We start from the raw sequence: 19,569 nt of genomic DNA, 5'->3' as shown, positions 1-19,569 counted from the left end.
TAATAAAATGTTGAAGAAGATGATTGCAGCCGCAGCCAAAGAGGGATAAAATTTATTAAGAGAATTAAATTCGATTCAGGAGTAATATTGAAAAAACAAATGATGGAGTAAATTAATAAGATTATTGGTGGAGAATTTCGATGAGTAGAAATGTGAGATAATATTACAAAATCTGATAAAAATTCAGAATTTTTGAACAAAAAAATCATGTAAAAGTGGAGGCGATCTGGCGTAGTGGTAACATTCATACCTCTCACGCTAAAGGTCACGAGTTCAATTCTCACTCCCGACATTCTTCCAAAAATTGAAGCAAAGTGACGAACCAGCCAAATGTGTTGAAAATCACTAAAATACAGAAAAAAAAGCATGTAAAAAAACGTTCTCCAGAAACATCACTTCCATTGCCACTGGAGAGAAAAAATTCTGTAGGAGGTTGTTTAAGAAGGCTGAATAAAAATAACGATTAAGCTTTATGAGAAACATTGAAGGGCAATGTGTTCGAAGTATTTTAATAAACAAAAAGATCGGAGTAAAATATTGAATAGAAAAATATAGGGGAGTAAATGAAAGAAGAGAAGCATTCTGATGAGTAGTTATGATAAAAAAGTAGATCAATAAAGATAACAATTACAACCAAAAAATATCAAAGGGGAAGTAATTAAAAAAAAATATGAAAAAATCAAATTGAAGCAGGAAATAATCAAAAAGAAGATCGAGGTAAATGTTGAATTAAAAGAAGACATGATTGGAAAAGGATAGAAGAATGATAAAGATTACTGAACTGAAGTTATTGAAGAATACGATGGAAAAAAAGAAGGTTCAAAAATCAACAATGGAAACGAGAACAGAAGTAAAATATTTAACAAAAGTATGGAATAAGGTCGAAATTCAAATAAAAATGTTGTATAATGTTTTTTTTTCAAGGTATGAATACGTTTATTATCCATGTTAGATGATTTAAAAAAAATCTTTTTTAAAGAATCAGCGTGTGATCAGTCGACTTCCAGGTACATTCTCCTGAGACGGTCTATGAAAGATAATATCCAAGATTGTCGAAGAAAAAAATTAAATAGACAGAAGAACAAGGTTATATTTGAAATAGTAGTATAAATTAGATTGAAGAAGCATCTCGACAAAAACGCAGCAGGTAAGACGAAGTAGGTTTTGGACAAGATATGAAGAATCAGATATAAGAAGAAGTATGAAGTATTACTATCAAAAATAAAAAAGAATGAAGACTGATGAACAATAATTCATACTTATAAAACATTTCAATGTAAACGTCGGAAGAAGGTTTGAAAAAAATAATGAAAAAGGGTTAAAAAATAAGACAAAAAGAAGAAGGAAGAAGAATAGAAAAATCAGAAAATGAACTTATCTCACACGCTTAAGATCACGAGTTAAATTCTCATTCTAAACATTGTTTCAAAATGGAAGTGAAAAGTGACGAACCAGCCAAAAGTGTTGAAAGTCACTATAATACAGAAAAAAAGAAAACAGAATCGAAGAAAAAACAAACAAGAAAATCAACGGAAATATTGAATCAAAAAGAGACAAAAAAAAGACCACTGAATACTGATGTACTTCAGTAGGTGTTCAGTAAGGTGTTGAATGAGAAGTAAGAACTTTTAGATTGAAAAATGAAAAAAGAATAAAACACAGTTGGAGGAGTATTGAATTCTTATAAAAACATTGAAGCAAACGTAATTAGATTGACCAGAAGCAGCCAGAAATGATCAATAGGAATGGTGTTGTTTTCCACCAGGACAACGCTCGGCCTCACACATCTTTGATGACCCTCCAGAAGCTACGGGAGCTCGGATGGGATGTCCTATTGCACCCACCGTATAGTCCGGACCTTGCTCCAAGTGATTATTATCTCTTTCGGTCCATGCAAAACGCTCTTGGTGATACTAAGTTGGCCTCAAAAGAGGCTTATAAAAACTGGCTGTCTGAGTTTTTTGCAAATAAGAAGGGGTGGTTTTATAAGGCGGGGGGGGGGGGGGATAATGAAGTTGCCTTGTAAATGGCAACAAGTTTGCGAACAAAACGGCGCATATTTGACTTAAATTGGATAGTTTTAAGTATGTTTAATAAAGCGTCAAATTTCGATCAGAAATACGACATTTCTTTTTCCCCAACCCTATATATAAAACTGTTCTGTTCGACTGTGTACGCGTCAGAAACTTGAAAAGTTCGGATCCGATTGAGCTCAGACTTTGATACAATATACAAAACAACCTACACTTCTAGGATTGTTGTAACAACATGAAAAAATGAAAAGTTCAACTCAACCACAATGTGCTACAGCTAGTATGAAATAAAATGATCATAGTGAATTGAAGAACAGATTAACGAAAATAAGGTAAGAAGATAAAAGAAGAATGTTGAAATTTGGAAAAAATGAATTGAAAGTTCGGATTCACGATGAATTTTAAAGAATAATGTTGAGGAAGAATGGAAAAGGAGATTCTCGAAAAAGAATAAAAATTACGCTCGAAAAAATTATGTTCGTATTTTAGGCTCGGTTTGGACTGATATTATGTTATTGAAGAGTCGATGAAAAAAAAATGAAAGAGAATGGAACAGTTACAAGAAGTATTGAAGAAGATTGTAAAACAGATTTGAAAAAGCACATTGAAAGATATGGCCGAACAATAAAATCGGAACAAATAAATGAAAAAAAAAATTAGGGAAAATTGATTTCTTGAATTAGAATAAGAGATGATTGAGGAATATTATTGGAGAAGATTAATGGAGAATACTAATGGAGAATACAGCAAAAACTAAACACTGAAAATACATGAAACGATGGAAGAAGAATATGTTTGAAGAACAGTGATGACAAGTAGAAGTTAAGTCAAATGTTGAATAAAAAGATAGAGAAAAAAATTGAAGAGGAAGTAAACAAAATGTAAACTTCGAAGACTGAGGAGAATATTAAAGAATATGATTAAGCATTAGAATTAAATGAGGAGTCTGAAAAAGAATATTGAAAGAGAAATGAAAACACATTTTTTGAAGAAATTCATAGATGAATTGTGATTGCGAACACAGATTGATGAGGTGTAGAAGGAATATTTTAAAATCAAATTCCAACCATAAAACATCTAGAATGTGCATAGGTCGCATATTATTAATTATTGGGTTTTATTTGAAAGAAGAGCCAATTGCTATCAACAATCAATATATATATATATTTATAAAATAATATGCGAAATGTTGAGGAGAAGAAATATGTGTCCTAAAATCCTTATTAATTTCGTGTAACATGCTTCCCAAGCCTTGATGAGTTGCTATTTCACCCAACAGCCAGCCGTCCGTCCGAGAGAGTTGATTACGGAAATCCACAGACATTATGATAATCCTACCCAACGTTCCGACATACGGCAGTTGACTGCGTGCCAACAACTGGTTTGCACACGGAGTGCAAACAAATACAGCAACGACAGCAAATCCACCCCTTAAGGCCTATATAGAGCCCTGTTGCTGGTGTGAAGTGAGAATGAGTTTAACACAAGATTTGGGCCCACAATTCTCACACTATCCTCTTCGCCCAGCACCGCCGACGTCGTCGTCGTCGTTGTCCTCGAGTTTGTCTGATTCGATTCCGAAAACCGATGGCAACAGTAGCGCGGAGAGAAGCGGTATAGGATGACAGCAACGCACACAGCAGGATCGCTTCTGCGCTCTCTGGAGGAGGACACTCAGAACATGTCCCTATTCCGGTCACTCTTTATGCTTGTACCATACGGGTGGTGGTGAGTGGTGGAGGAGGACGTCAACTAGCGCCGAATGTGCCTCGGATAATGACTTTGTCCAGATGGTATATGATGGGATTTTACCTCCGTACTACTCCGCGTTGTACGTTTTCCCGTCCCGGTTTCGGATGATACGAAGTGAGCTTTTCGAGCTTTTCGGGTCGTGTGTTTAATAGATAAACGGGATTCAGAACACTAGCAATTTGAGAAGTTGGCTGTGTTTTAACATAATAAAACAAGGATTATTCCTTGATCTTGAATACTAACAGCTTCCATATGCACCGCGTTCGATTTGCAGCTGCACAATATTTATGAAATTTGAAACGCCTGCAAACCGACACACAACTCAAAGAGCGCCAGCAAGAAGACACAGGAGTTGACCTTTTTTCCTGCCCTGTTCTTCTGGCGCGTTCTTGTTTCGGTCGCGATCAGCAACTGCTGCCTCTCTGGGATAAAGATGCAAACCTCGCGATGGGGAAGGCACCCGGGGAGACATGAATTCACCGGTTGTTGATCCCGTCGACAACAACAGCGGCGGCGGCGACAATGTCGACGACGTCGCTTTTGGTTCGGTACGTCTAAAACTGTGACATAAAAAAATTGTGACGCTGTTTGGAAACTCGTTATACACTTTGTCAAACAATTTTGCATTGTGTTTGAGTTGTTTTATACAAGAAATTCTTTGAAAAAGTATTGGGTAACCATCTACCGAAGGCAAATAAGTACCATTTAACAATTCATTTGTTTCTATCAGATTGAGATTCTCGGTTCTAACTAAACCCTGAAGCCAGGTCGATAATGGCGAATCGAAGCTACGGACGGAATCGATATCCGAGAGTCACACTCTCGATCTGACACGCTGTGTCCAATGAAGGGGGGAGCACTGAAACACGGAGGGAAACGTGTAAAACAATTGCAACAATCTCGCAGCGGTATAGCAGCGGAAAGGATGGGATATCGTTGCGACATGAAGATAATTTATTATTCATTGTTGGAAATGAATATTGCCACTCACTTCAGGGGCACCGTTTTTGCACTCCGAAGAGCAACGAGATTCAAGCATACACACATACACGCGAAACGAATGCACAGCCTCACTTCAAGCTTCAAGAGTTAAACAGTCAGAATAAAATCAGTTCTCTTCGGTTGGACAGAAACAAATTGTGATGAAATTTTCACCCATTCAAGGCGTGCTGGTGGGGTGATTCAACAGCGGTACTTTATTTCTCAAAAACTTTTAGTAATCTTCGAAGGGATCCTCCTCGTCGCCCTCGCAGGCTCCATCGGCCACGCGTCCAACGCCTTCTCTTCCGACCTCACACTTCATCACGCACTCATTGGCATAGGTTTTCCCATTGGAGGCACAGACGGGCCAAAAATCGCGCGAACACTCACAGCGTATTACCTCATTAACCGACTGCACTAACGGCGGCGGAAACAGGCAACAGCCGAGCAGTAGTACGAGGACTAGAAGTTGCGTTCTTCCGGTGGTAGGCGGTGTCATCGCGACAACAACAGATTGTGAATGCACTATTCGTGGATTTCGATCCACTTTTAAATACGATTTCGCCGTGAAATGAGATTCGATGGGAGCCAAAGGATATCTGGGAATTCGCTGCGCCTCATTTGAAATGCGCAGCGGAACGAAGTGATTGCGACTGTATGATTTAAGGGTGATAAGGTTTTCATTCATGAGAAAATATTTCAAGAAAAGCATCGCTTTCCGAGTATACACCAAAATAAGATTTTTCAAAATTGCACATCTATTGAAGACAGCCAAAAACACGCATCCTTCACCGAGTACTGGCATTAAAACTGCCTCAAAGGCTATTGAAAGTCGATGAATAATTCGATTTCTAATATTTTTTTATTGAAGCCTCGACAGAAAGTAAGCTAACGATGCAATCTGAATTTGAATTTAAGAATCTGAAATGCGAAATCTAAAATCTAAAATCTAAAATCTAAAATCTGAAATCTAAAATCTAAAATCTAAAATCTAAAATCTAAAATCTAAAATCTAAAATCTAAAATCTAAAATCTAAAATCTAAAATCTAAAATCTAAAATCTAAAATCTAAAATCTAAAATCTAAAATCTAAAATCTAAAATCTAAAATCTAAAATCTAAAATCTAAAATCTAAAATCTAAAATCTAAAATCTAAAATCTAAAATCTAAAATCTAAAATCTAAAATCTAAAATCTAAAATCTAAAATCTAAAATCTAAAATCTAAAATCTAAAATCTAAAATCTAAAATCTAAAATCTAAAATCTAAAATCTAAAATCTAAAATCTAAAATCTAAAATCTAAAATCTAAAATCTAAAATCTAAAATCTAAAATCTAAAATCTAAAATCTAAAATCTAAAATCTAAAATCTAAAATCTAAAATCTAAAATCTAAAATCTAAAATCTAAAATCTAAAATCTAAAATCTAAAATCTAAAATCTAAAATCTAAAATCTAAAATCTAAAATCTAAAATCTAAAATCTAAAATCTAAAATCTTAAATCTTAAATCTTAAATCTTAAATCTTATATCTAAAATCTAAAATCTAAAATCTAAAATCTAAAATCTAAAATCTAAAGTCCAAAATCTAAAATCTAAAATCTAACATCTAAAATTCGAGGATCTAGAATCTAAAATATAGAATCTAAAATTTAGAATCTGAAATCTGAAATCTGAAATCTGAAATCTGAAATCTGAAATTTGTATAGCTAAATTTAAAATCTGAAATTTGAATAGCAAAATATAAAATCGTAAATCAGAAATTCGAAGTAAGTATGAAATCTGGAATCTGAATCTGAAACTAGAGTGATTTTGAAATCTGAACTCGAAAATCTGTAATCGGAATCTGGAATCTGAATTCGGAAAAAGAATCCGAAATTCGAATCTGAATCCGGAAATTTGAATCCAGAATGTGATTCTCGAGATTCAAATCTGAAATCCAGAATTCTGAATCTGAAGTCTGACATCTGGTATCTGAAATTTGGAAATTTGAATCTGAATCTAAAGTGATTCTGGAATATGAATTCGAAATTTGTAATTTGTAATCTGAATCTGGAATCTTGATTCGGGAAAAGAATCTGAAATCTGAATTCGGAATCTGAATCTAAATCTAAATCTGCATCTGATTCTGAATCTAAATCTGAATCTGAACCAAGAATATGGATTTTGAACCTGAATCTGATTTTTTTTTTTAAATTTGAATTCGAATTGTGACTCTGGAATTCGATTTCGGAATCTGAACCCGGTTATTAACACCGATATCTGTAATCTGGGTCTAAAGTCTGAATTTGGAAACTGAATCCAAAATCTGAATTCGGAATTTGAATCCGAAACCTGAATGCGGAATCTGAATCTGAATCTGAATTTGAATCTAGAATCTGGATTTCGAACCTGGATAGGGATTTTAAATCCGAAATTTGAATCCAGAATATGTATCCGGAATGTGATTCTCGAATTTGAATCCAGAACCTGAATTCGGAATATGAATCCAGAATCCTAAAACCTAGATCTGAACCCGGAATCTGAATTTAGAATCTAAATCTGAAATCTTTAATCTGTAATTTTAATTCTCGTAAACTGAATTCGAAATCCCTATCCAGAATATGAATCTGCAATTTGAATTGGTAATCTGAATCCAGAAGCTAAATCTGATTCTGAATCTCGAGATTCCACATTCGAAATTCCAGGTTCTAGATCTGAACTTCTGTATTCTGCATTCAGATTCAGATTTTCAAGCTTCAGATTCAAGTAGAATCTGAAATTTCGAATGTGGAATCTCGAGATTCAGAATCAGATCTAGATTCCGAATTCAGATTCCGGATTCAGATTCCAGTTTCAGATCCCCGGTTTCAATATTTTAGATTCACTTTCTAGATTCCGAATCAGGATTCAGATTTGCAAGTTTTCAGATTCAAATTTAGATTTCAGTTTCAGATTCACATTCCGAATCCAGGATGCAGATTTTCAATTCTCAGATTCAGGATTCAGATTCTCAAACTCTTAGATTCCTAAATTCCTTAGATTTGGATTCCGGTTCAGATTCCGATTCCCAAATTCATATTCCGATTCCAACTTCAGGATCTAAATTCTTAAATTCTCAGATTCAAATTAATATTCCACTTTCAGTTTCCGAGTTAGCATTCCGGATTCTGATTTCATATAAAAAAACGGATTCTAATTCCCGGATTCAGATTCTCGGATTCTTCTGAGATTCCGAATTTAGATTCCGGAATCAGAGAATACAGATTATAGACTTAGATCCCAAATTCAGATTCCGGATTCAGCTTCAGGATTCAGATTTCCAATTCAAATTGCTGATTGAGATTTCAGATTCAGTTTCTGGAGAGAGATTCCGAATTCAAATTACAGATTACAGATTTCAGATTCAGATCCGAGTTCGGATTCCGGGTTCAGATCTAGGTTTTAGAATTCTGTATTCAGATTCTGAATTCGGGTTCTGGATTCTAATTCGAGAACCACATTCCGGATATATATTCTGGACTCAAATTTCGGATTCAAAATCCCGATTCAGGTTCGATATCCAGATTCTAGATTCAAATTCATATCTAGATTCAAATTTAGATTTCGGATTCAAATTGCGAATTCAGATTCCGAATTCAAATTCCGGATTCGGGTTCGAAATCTATATTCTAGATTCAGATTCAGATTACAGATTTTTTATTTAGATTCCAGATTAAAATTCCGAATTTGAATTTGGGTTTGGATTTGGATTTAGATTACGATTTAGGAATTGAATTTAAATTTGGATTTGAAATTAAATTTGGAATTGAATTTGTAATTGAAATTGGATTCGAGCATGAATTTAAATTTGAATTTAGATTTGATTTTGAATGATGATTTGGATTTGGATTTGAATATGAATATAAATTTTGATTTGGACTTGTATTTGAATCTGTTTTTAAGTTAAGCTTTGAATTTAAATGTGAATCGGGATTTGGATTTGAAATTGGATCTGGAATTGAATTTGGCTTTGGATTTGGATTTGGTTTAGACTTTGATTTGGATTTGGATTTGGATTTGGATTTGGATTTGGATTTGGATTTGGATTTGGATTTGGATTTGGATTTGGATTTGGATTTGGATTAGGATTTGGATTTGCATTTGGATTTGGATTTGGATTTGGATCTGAATTTGGATTTGCATTATTTCAAATTTAGATTTGAATTTGAATTTAAATTTAGATTTGTAATTGGATTTGGACTTGGATTTGGACTTGGATTTGGATCTGGGTTTGGATGAGGTTTAAGATCAAGATTAGGATTTGGATTTGGATTTAAATTTGTATTTGAAATTGGATTTGATCCTGTATCTGAATTTTAATTTTAATTTGGCTTTAGATTTGGGTTTTAATCAGAATTTAAATTTGGAATTGGATTTGGATGCAAATTTGGCTTTGGATTTGGATTTAAATTTGAATTCAAACTTGGAATTGGATTTGGATTCGAATTTGAATTTCAATGAATTGGATGTGGATTTGGAATTTTATTACAATTTGGATTTGGATATTCATAATTATTTCGATTTGAATTATTATTTAGATTTGTAATTGCATGTGAGTTTGGATTTGGATTTGAATATAAGGTTGAATTTGGAATTGGATTTGGATTTGCATTTGGATCTGAATTTGAATTCGGCTTTGGATTTGGATTTGAATTCGATTTTGAATTTTTGGAATTGAATTTCGGCTTGGACTTGAACTTGGATTTGGAGTAAAGTGTAGATCTGGAATTTTATTCGAATTTGGATTTGGATATTCAAAATTTTTTAGATTTAAATTTTTATTTAGATTTGTAATTGCATGTGAGTTTGGATTTGGATTTGAATATATGTTTGAATTTGGAATAGGATTTGTATTTACATTTATATCTGAACTTAACTTCTAAATTGGCTTTGGATTTGGATTTTAAATTGGATTTGAATTTATTTGGTTTTGAATTTGGATTTGGATATTGATTCAAATTTGAATTTGGATTTGGATATTGATTCAAATTTGTATTTGGAATTGGATTTGAATTTTGATTCGAATTCGAATTTATAATTTGATTTCGAATTGGATTTTGATTTGAACTTGAACTTGGATTTGGAATAGGGTGTGGATCTGGAATTTAACTTCGATTTTCTATTTGGATATTCATTACTATTTGGATTTGAATTTTTATTTAGATTTGTATTTGTATGTGAGTTTAGATTTGGATTTGAATATTTGGAACTGAATTTAAATTCGAATTTGGCTTTGGATTTGGATTAGGATGTAGATCTGGAATTTGATTTGAAATTATATTTGGATATTGTTAATTATTTGGATTTGAATATATGTATGAACTTGGAATTGCATTTGTGTCTTAATTTAAATTCGAATTTGGCTTTGGATATGAATTTGAATTCAAATTCGGATTTGGATTCGAATTAGAATTTAAATTTTGATTTGGAGTTGCATTTAGACTTGGACTTGAACTTAGATTTGGATTCTAGATGTGAAGTTGGTGTGGTTCTGGAATTTCATTCGAATTTGGATTTGGATATACATAATTTATTTGGATGATGATGATGATGAAGATGAAGTAGATTTAGTATTTCAATTGAGTTCGGAATTATATATGGATTTGAATTTAAAAGTGTGGAATTGGATTTAGAATTGAATATAAATTTTGAATAGGAGTTGACTTTGGACTTGTACTTTTTTTTTTTTTTTATCTTCGCTTATTTTTTCGTCGGCCTATTTCCGCCACTTTAGTGCCAATCACCGACATCAGGGAGGCGACTCCACCTGTTCCTACCTATCAGACTCAACAACTCATGAGCCGGGCCAACTTCTTTTACTTCCGCTCCGAAGGAAGACGTAACCAGAGATTTTTCGCCTCAGAAAATCCCAACGACGCCAGCTGGGATTGAACCCAGGCCGATCGGATTGTGAGGCTGTTACGCTAACCATACAACCACTGGCGCCGTCGACTTGTACTTGGATGTTTAATTTTTCATTCAAAAGTACTCCGACGACAACTAATTATATCTGACAATTCTTGGTTTCCGGATTACAAAAAAAAAAAAAACGTTTCGTTTCATCCATGTTGACCTCTTTCGTTTTTCTAAAAATACAGTGTAATTGTGAAAAACATATACATTCTTTCAAATATATGAAGGAAATATGTGTTTTCAATGGAAATGCTTTATTTATCAGTTAAATTTATATTCTCGCCCACAAAATAGACCCTTTCTGAAGCAATACACTTTTTGCACCAAACAATCCAGTTATCGAAAGTCTTTTTATTGCGTTTCGATTTTTTTATAGTTTACGCAATTCGTTTTTATGTCTTCCATGTTGTCAAATTACCCACGAGGCGGTAATTTGAGTTTCGAAAATAGGAAAAAGACACACTGGGCCAGTGTAATGGAGAGTACAGTTCTTTTTCATTCACATTCGTCCCATTTTTGACAAAAATTCGTTCACAGTGATCGATCGATTGGCACTAGTCGTGCTGCTATCTTTCTCATGACTAAAACATTACCCAAAATTATGGGTGTCTTTTTATACAATAAATATTGTTGGGAGCTGGTGCCGACACTGATATTGTGCAAACGCTCTAGAAGCGGGCTGAATGAAGAGCGCAGTAAGAAGAATTCGGGGCTCAACGTGTTAAAAAGTCCGCTCAAAGTATTGTCAAAATTATTCCTATCGCACAACTTTCCTCTATACTGACGCGAAGTTTAAGCTCGATCACCTAGTTTTTGTTCACTATTTACCTGTTTTTTTGTTGCTTTCAACTGAAAATCCTAATTTCGTAAAGGTCGCTGAAGACATGTTGAATTGAACCAACTTCGAGGCCACATTCATAACACGTGTATAACTGATGATGAGACATGGGTTTAGGAGTTTGACATGCAAATCAAGCAGAAAGCTTCACATGCTTCACTAACTTCAATCCTAAGGTTTCTTGTTACTGAAACAGTAACAAAAATTTGTTGTATATCACGTGATTGATGAAAGATATAAACAAGTTGAAAATGAACGTTGAAAACGGTTCACAATTTCAAAGTTTGGGGAAAAAAAAGAAGACATCACACGAGAAATACTATCAAACAAAACTGGACATCAGCAATACTCGTTAGCACACAAAAACTAATATAGCATAGCATGTACCATCGAAACCGAGCACCGCATCATCATCATCATCAGCATCGATTCAATATTGGAAAGTAAAGCTTGTGTGTTCGTTCAAGGTGCAAAGCTCCTTCAATTTTCCAAATGTCTTTCCCCCTTTTCATCGTCTCCTACGCCCACCCATTCCTTCCATGTACCGTTGGTTGGTTGATGGCTGGTGGCTGTCCTGTGTGCAATTGGCTTGGCTGCTCGAATGGCGATTCAGATCTTTTTCTTTCCGCCCGACGATGATGTCTTCTGAGCCCCATGTTTCATCGAACGATGCACCACAAGCGAGTGAATACGAAATTAAGCAAAAAAAAAACAACATCTCACACCGCTCGCTCTATAGATTAATGCATATGTACTCTGGTAGTGCTCCTCCTGATGATCACTTGTTTCCACGCCAGCGCGGAGTGCACCGAGGGGTCCGAACCAGTCCAGCTTCATGACATCCAACAGATAGTGTCGAACCCTTCGGTGGGTCCCCCATTGCATCGGTGTGAATCAACGAAGAAGGAACGAAGCAGCAGCAGCAGCGCACACACGAAAGGGAGAGCGCGCGCCAGAGAGACAAGCGAGAAGAGGGACTTAACCGAAACAATATAGTCTAATAGCGGTTTCATAGTCATATTGCATGCCTTAGTGTCATTGTTGATGCTGCTTTATGCTGCTGCTGGTCCCTCCGAATTGAACCGTCCATAAAGCACATCGCTCCCCATCGCAAACAACCCTCCCTCGTATCATCGCATTCAATGGCACCCACAATCACCCACATACACACCTCGGTTACTCTGGCGGAAATCTCTCCATCAAGAGAGAGGAAACAAGTCACTCCTAATCGTGAAAATGAGAGCAACAAAACAGCAAACAATCAAAGAGTGCGCAGATTTAACAACGCTCAATGATCGATTTTGTCCTGAGAGGGAAACCCATGGATGATGGTCTCAGTGGTGTGCTCCGTTTGAGTTTGTATGGGGCATCCAGAAGGGTGACGATTGTCTCACCCCATTAGTTCTCACCGGTCTCGGTGGCGGGGATTGGCACTCATCGCTGCGGGTGTATTCGTGCACGCGATCTGCTCGCGAGTGAGACTTCCCGTCGTGGTGGTCACTCAGCAGGCGTGTTGTGATTAATGATTTCCCATATGAAAGTGCCTCTCGGTGCTGCCGCTACTGCTGTTGCTGCTTTCCGTCCTTCCAACGATGGGGTGGTGCGAAGAGAATATCTCGAATGAAATTCCATGAAATATAACAATTTCATTTTATTCTTGTTTTATTCCTTTCTTCTAAAAATTTTTGTATTGCCACAATTCGATGTCCTACTGCACAGATCAAACTCAAACTCAGATATAACCAATTTAATGTTATTAAATTCTTATTTGTGGAATATAAGAAAATATACATACTGATGCTGGAAATTACGCCCAAGGTTCCAACTATATATAATTTTCCTTGTTGCGCTTTCCCTTCAGCCCGCACCAAGTGCGTTTGCATAATTTCAGTGTCGGTCCCAGTCGGCCCGTAAAGCTCAACGTGTTAAACTTTGTTTTCCAGTAAAAATATACAAAAAATATCAAAGGGGCGATAAGTAAGATTTTTTAACGGGGCATTTAAATATTATTTTTCCAACAACTTTGTCTAACATCATATTTTAATCAGACATCTGAATTTTGATTTAGGATTTTTTGAAAGACAGACAAATGATTCTGAATAAGCCCTTTCAAAAAATCATAATTCTGCTTAATTTAAATTGGTCATATGATAATGAAAATGGTTAGTTTAGATAGTTTCATAAGTACAAAGTTAAAAAAAACGGAGACGTTCGGGTCAGCTATAGTACGAGCTCATTTGCTCTAATATGTATGAGCTTATATATGAAACAAACTGATGTGCGTATGATCGAGTATAACTCGAGAACAGATGGTTCGATTTGATCTGTTTCTATTATCTTCATTTAAAATCGTATTTGTGATTATGTTCTGAAGTGCGATTATAGTAGGCGTCAAAATAAAATTCGCATTAATAGCATTGAACTTCATGTTCCGTTAGTGTAAAGCGAAAATTGTAATGTATTTTCAAATAGATTAAAAATAAATCAAATGAAAAATTATGAAACTAAGATAAAATCTATATAAATAAAAAAATGAAAAAAATATGTTGCCGAGCACAAAATATGAGAACGGATCAATTTGTGCTGTCTTTATTTTATTGCATTCGTCTCTGCCCATAGCGACGATTACGGTGAGAAAAATTTGAAGGAAAATGAGGAAATTCGGAAAATTGAATTCTTATATGTTCACAGTTCGTTTTTAGTCTAATTTCAATTCGCGTTGACAGATTTGAGCTTCTTGTTCCGTTGGTGTGAAGCGAATAGAGTAATGGTTTTCAGGTGAAATAACGCACTTTGAAAATAGAAGATAAAAATTATGATTCAAAATTAACCTTTCCGTAACAAGTATGAATTCCATTTAATGGAGTAATATGGAAAACATATATTTGAGCCATGTAAGTTAGGATCTCACGAATTGTCGCTTGGAACGGCAATTTGGACGAGAGGAAGTTCGCCGGGTCAGCTTATGTTTGTTAGCAATTTTGTATTAAATCACGAGTTTTGGTGGAAATGTGAGGAAACTTATAGAAACTTATACATGATTTAGTTAAGGGTGATTCTTTTACGTGTTTTAAGTAGTCAAAGAATATAACGTATATATAACGTATATATATATATATATATATATTTTTTTTTTTTTTTTTTTTGTTTTTTGTTTTTAATAAAAATACATATCATTTGAAAATTAAAGTTGTGGTGCAAGGTTGTTAGCCGTAATATCTCTTTGCTGCCTAAACGGAATGGTATGATAACAACTTTTCTCGAAAGATATAATGTCTAACGGTGGGTTCAGACTAGGGATACATTCGTGTGAAGAAATATGCTGAGATTTATAGAAATCGCATCAACCGTTTACACTAGCGCGAATATGATGAATATATTCATGAATTCCTCCATGCAATTGGAAGTCATGATAAATGTACGACCCGTTGTATCTATATAAATAAAAATGTAAGGCAAAATCTGTTGGTAAGCGGAAATCCCGAAGAAGGAATGGTCCGATTTTAGCCTTCTGTATTTTGTTGTATTCGTTTCTTCCCGTAGATCAATATAGTGGAGAGAAAAATCGGAAAATTTTCGAAAAATCCTGAAGGAAGGTCGGAAAATTCTGAAAATTGAATTCCCACATGTTTGAAAATTACATCATAATAAGCGTTGTTAGTCCATTCGATATTTGCGCTATCGAATTGATCTTTGTTCGTAAGTGGAAATGTATTTCCAGGCGAAATAACGCTATTCCATATCTTATATCGATAAATAAAAATGGAAGGCCAAATGTGGTGGTAAACGCAAAACCCGAGGAAGGAATGGTTCATCTATATTTCGTTGTATTCGTCTCTTCCCGTAGATCAATATAGCGGAGAGAAAAATCGGAAAATTCGGAAAATTGAATTCCCATATATTCTACAATTAGCTAAGCGTTGTTACTTCATTTGGTGAGGGTAGCGTCCCATAAGAGTTATATTATTGTCCCGAAAACTTGTTTCAATAGCTTGAGAACAGGTTATTGAAATAACACAAATCTGTATATAAACTAGTGCCCGCTCGGAAATCCATTTAGTTGTGATTGTGAAGTGAGTACAAAGTAGTCGCTCGGCCAAAGTACCATGCTCTCTTCTCCCCAATCCACTTTCTATTCTACCACCCGATTGAACGTAAACAAAAAAAAAACAATATCCCACCATATCAAAGATATCGTATTGTTTGATAAATGCTACAGTGCCACTGTGGAGGCGATCTGGCGTAGTGGTAACATCCATACCTCTCACGCCAAAGATCACGAGTTCAATTCTTCCTCCCGACATTCTCCCGAAATGGAAGGTAAAAGTGACGAACCAGCCAAAAGTGTTGAAAGTCACTATAATACAGAAAAAAATACTACAGTGCAAATGTTGAAAGCTTTGAGTAGATTGGTGTTGAAGCTCACATGGGTTCCCTACATCGTTGGTTTTTATACCATTAGGTACAGATAGTTTGAGTACTGAATCACACGTAAGGGTTGTGGATTCTACAGGTCAACAAAGATATGTAATGGTGGTGGTTGAACAAATATAAAATCGTCTGTGTCGGCAGTAAATGTCTAGAAGAAGATCTACACACTGGCAATCACTAATTTCAGGATCACTAATCAGTTCAAAAGAGTTTAATTTTATGTAATTACATGTATCAATTATAATTCACAACCTACTAGAAGAACGTTCAGTAAATTCTCAAAATATCCATTCATTCATTTCTTCATTGAGAATTGATTCAGATGCAACTTCGAACAAACAATTACTTAGTCAACGGTAGTCCTACGTCCACATTGCGTTCATATCACAGATATTACTCACTTTTAGTTTTTAGTAGTTGCCATATGTAGTTTCAAAAAAATCGGAAAGGGTTGGGGAAGCGGCCGGTTGAATTGGTGTGAAATTAGTCTATAGTTAGTCAAACCAAACGTACCGTTTTGAACTGGAGAGTTTCGTTTTTCTGACCTTATTTGGTTGTCCCGTCATTTTATCAATTTGTATCGTATTTTGAGTGGAAAGAAAAAAAAAATTCTTAGTTAACCCCTTTTGAATTACACCATTTATTTGAAAATATATGCGTCAAATCTTTTTAATCCGAACACTTTTTCATTATGTTCAATATCTTATAGAGGGGGTCTTCGTTGACACATTGGTTGCGCGTTCGCATACTAAGAGATCAATCGTGAGTTCAAAATTCAGGGCCCTCAATTGACCATCTTTGTGTTGATATAGAATAACCACTCAACAATCATCAGCGATGTAAATCGATCCACGATCGAATGAAGAATCCACACAACCGCTCTGTTCTGCAAGGAACATCGGGCTGTTGTGCTATTAATAACACAATCAATAAATCATATCAACTATTTTCGCTGTCCGTTGATCTAAACGAACATAGGAAGAACAGAAGAAATACTCTTACGCTTTAATGTCTATCATATGCAATGGTACAGACTACTCTTATGTCTGAAAATGGCTACTGTGTGATATACAATTCATAGATACGATAAAACAAGTAACATGTACACGTCATCCGGTTCTGTTACAATTAAAAAACTAATGAGCTCAAATAAATAAGAAAAGGGGATAAGATATATATATATATATATATATATATATATATATATATATATATATATATATATATATATATATATATATATATATATATATATATATATATATATATATCGAAATCATAACATCTTTTGCATGTTGGTTTAATGAAAAAATGGCAACAATAAAAAAAATGTGTTTCTCAAACCCATGCTCGGAGAAAAAAGCACATTAAGGAGATGATTTTAAATTCGGACCGATCAAAGTAAAGTAAATTCATTATTCGTTCATTATTCATTATTTATTCAATGGGAACGGTAATTTTCATGCTATGATATGTCAAAATTTTTTAATAGTTGAAGGTATCACACTTACGATGCTTAAGAGTCCGGATTTCGATGCAATACGATATCTTTAACTAGAGTTACTGTTGATTTTGATGATTTCATTAGTATTTTTGAAGTGTTCTCAAAAGTCTAGTTGATCCAGGTGAAATACAGAAGGCTAGATTTCTTGACTCTGTGGAAGAAATGTTACGGTACTGCGTTGGAGTATATAGAAAAATAAAAGACTGGTCTAAAAAACACAACAGTATAATTGTATTGTATTCAAATCCGTTCATGAAAAACCAGAGAACTAAAGTATGCTGAGTTTCAAAAAACTTCTTATTCCGATTAATGAACACATTTTGTTTCATGAACGGACAATGATTGAATGAATTATAATTAATGAGATACACAGTTGCAAATCAAAAAAAAAATTCAAAACTGGAATTTCCAGAATGAAAGGGATTCATGAAGCTAACTGATTATATTTTGTCTGACAGTAGCCCACCGGTTGGAAAGATCATTTTCCCATGAACAATATGTGTTCGACGGAAGCTCAATGTCATGACTCAATGATGAAACCATGAAAACTATAATCATTGTAATACAAAGCTTTTATCTGGAATGTGACAAAATTCCAAACATCACGATCTCCTCAATAAAATATTTTAAAAAAATATGTCTTAATTTTTTTTTGCGTCCGTGAACTATTTTTTATTCCTGAACTATTTGGTCAACCTATCTGGAATAGCGGAAAGACAACATCTTCATAGAAGTAACTGGAAGTCATTTTTGGAAGAAGGCCGCCAACTAAGTGGATAGCAGCCCGCAAGGGCTACAAACCTTATATGTGAACAACATACGATTTCAAACGTATTAATTTCTGCATTGAAAAGGGTATTGTTCGGGAGGAACTTCTCCATGGAAAAATAGACTTTCTTTACTTTTGTGCTTTCCGCTTGGTTCGTTAAATAGTTATGTCTTTGTTTGAAATTAAGTTGATTTATCATAATTGCTTTGACTTTTTTTTGACTACGTCTCACCCTTTGTCTAGCGCTTGATGTTTGGTTTACAAGAGCGCCAAATACTCTTATGTTACGTTTAGTCTACGAAACATGCGTGCAACTCGTTACTCATGACGTCTCAAGCGTGACAAAGATGCTTAAACGAAATTTATCATTAGAAGCCTTGAGTTTCTTCGTCTTGAAGATCTCAATGTGTCCGTGTCAACTTTTTTTTTTTTTTTTTTTTTTTTTTTCTTTCTTTATTAAAGAGATTTTCAGCCAAAGGCTGGTTCATCTCTAAAAAACGTGTCAACTTATTGTTATTACATACAACACATGAAAGAACAAATCTCGAGTAACTTTTTGAAAAGGTCCTATGTAATATTCACATCAACTCGAGAGAACGAAGTTAAAGACCGGAACATTGTTCCGCGAATCGTTTCAAAAAGAATCAATCTTTATCACTACTTTTACCACCAGCAGCCAATAATAACTTTGAAAAACCAATCGTAACTGTTGTAATGTGATTTTAGTTTGAAATTGAAGCCTCCGAGCGAAAAATGTTACATTGGACGTTTTGACTGACCGCTTTGCACATTGGACAAATTACGTTGCACGATGAAAATTAGAAAATAACTACGATCCAAACACTTGCACTTCGTGCTGAAAGCAGATCTTTATTGTTATTACTCGTAGAATTGCACTAAAAACGATATCTACACCCGAAAATAACAAAAACTCAAAATGTCCGAAGTGCGACTTCGTGTTGTTTTGATTGCTTTGTTACTTCGGACGTATCGAGCGTCAGAGGAAAGTGGCGTCTGAAGTAACAGTTGAGCGTTTAAAATTAGAATCTGTACATTGGACATATTTTGTATCGGTGATAAAAATATGAAAGGGATAGATACTTGAACGGTTGTTTTCGCAATGCGTTCAATGATTGAGAACTAACGGTGTGCATCCATTAACTCGATTTGTTTACATTTGTTATTTAGGACGCGAGTTACGCGAGAAATAATTAGTTCCTTATTTGCTATTTGAAGTTAGGGGTGCATGTTTATTTTCTCACCTTTTTTTACTGCTCAGTTTTGTCTGAAAGTATTTTCATAGCTATCCTTTTCATCTCCTATTTTTCT

The 19,569-nt window shown here is 34.7% G+C and overlaps 1 protein-coding gene across 6 annotated transcripts in view; it reads left to right on the top strand.

The window, feature by feature from the left end:
* LOC129770865 (neurogenic protein mastermind) overlaps positions 1 to 19,569 on the top strand; it is a 319,388-nt gene that overhangs the window by 170,756 nt on the left and 129,063 nt on the right. The window lies entirely within an intron of this gene.

Source organism: Toxorhynchites rutilus, chromosome 2 (genome assembly GCF_029784135.1).
Source record: "Toxorhynchites rutilus septentrionalis strain SRP chromosome 2, ASM2978413v1, whole genome shotgun sequence".
Classification (NCBI taxonomy): Eukaryota; Metazoa; Arthropoda; class Insecta; order Diptera; family Culicidae; genus Toxorhynchites; species Toxorhynchites rutilus.
The sequence above is the reverse complement of the archived record's forward strand: the minus strand, read 5'-3'. Positions and strand labels throughout refer to the sequence as shown.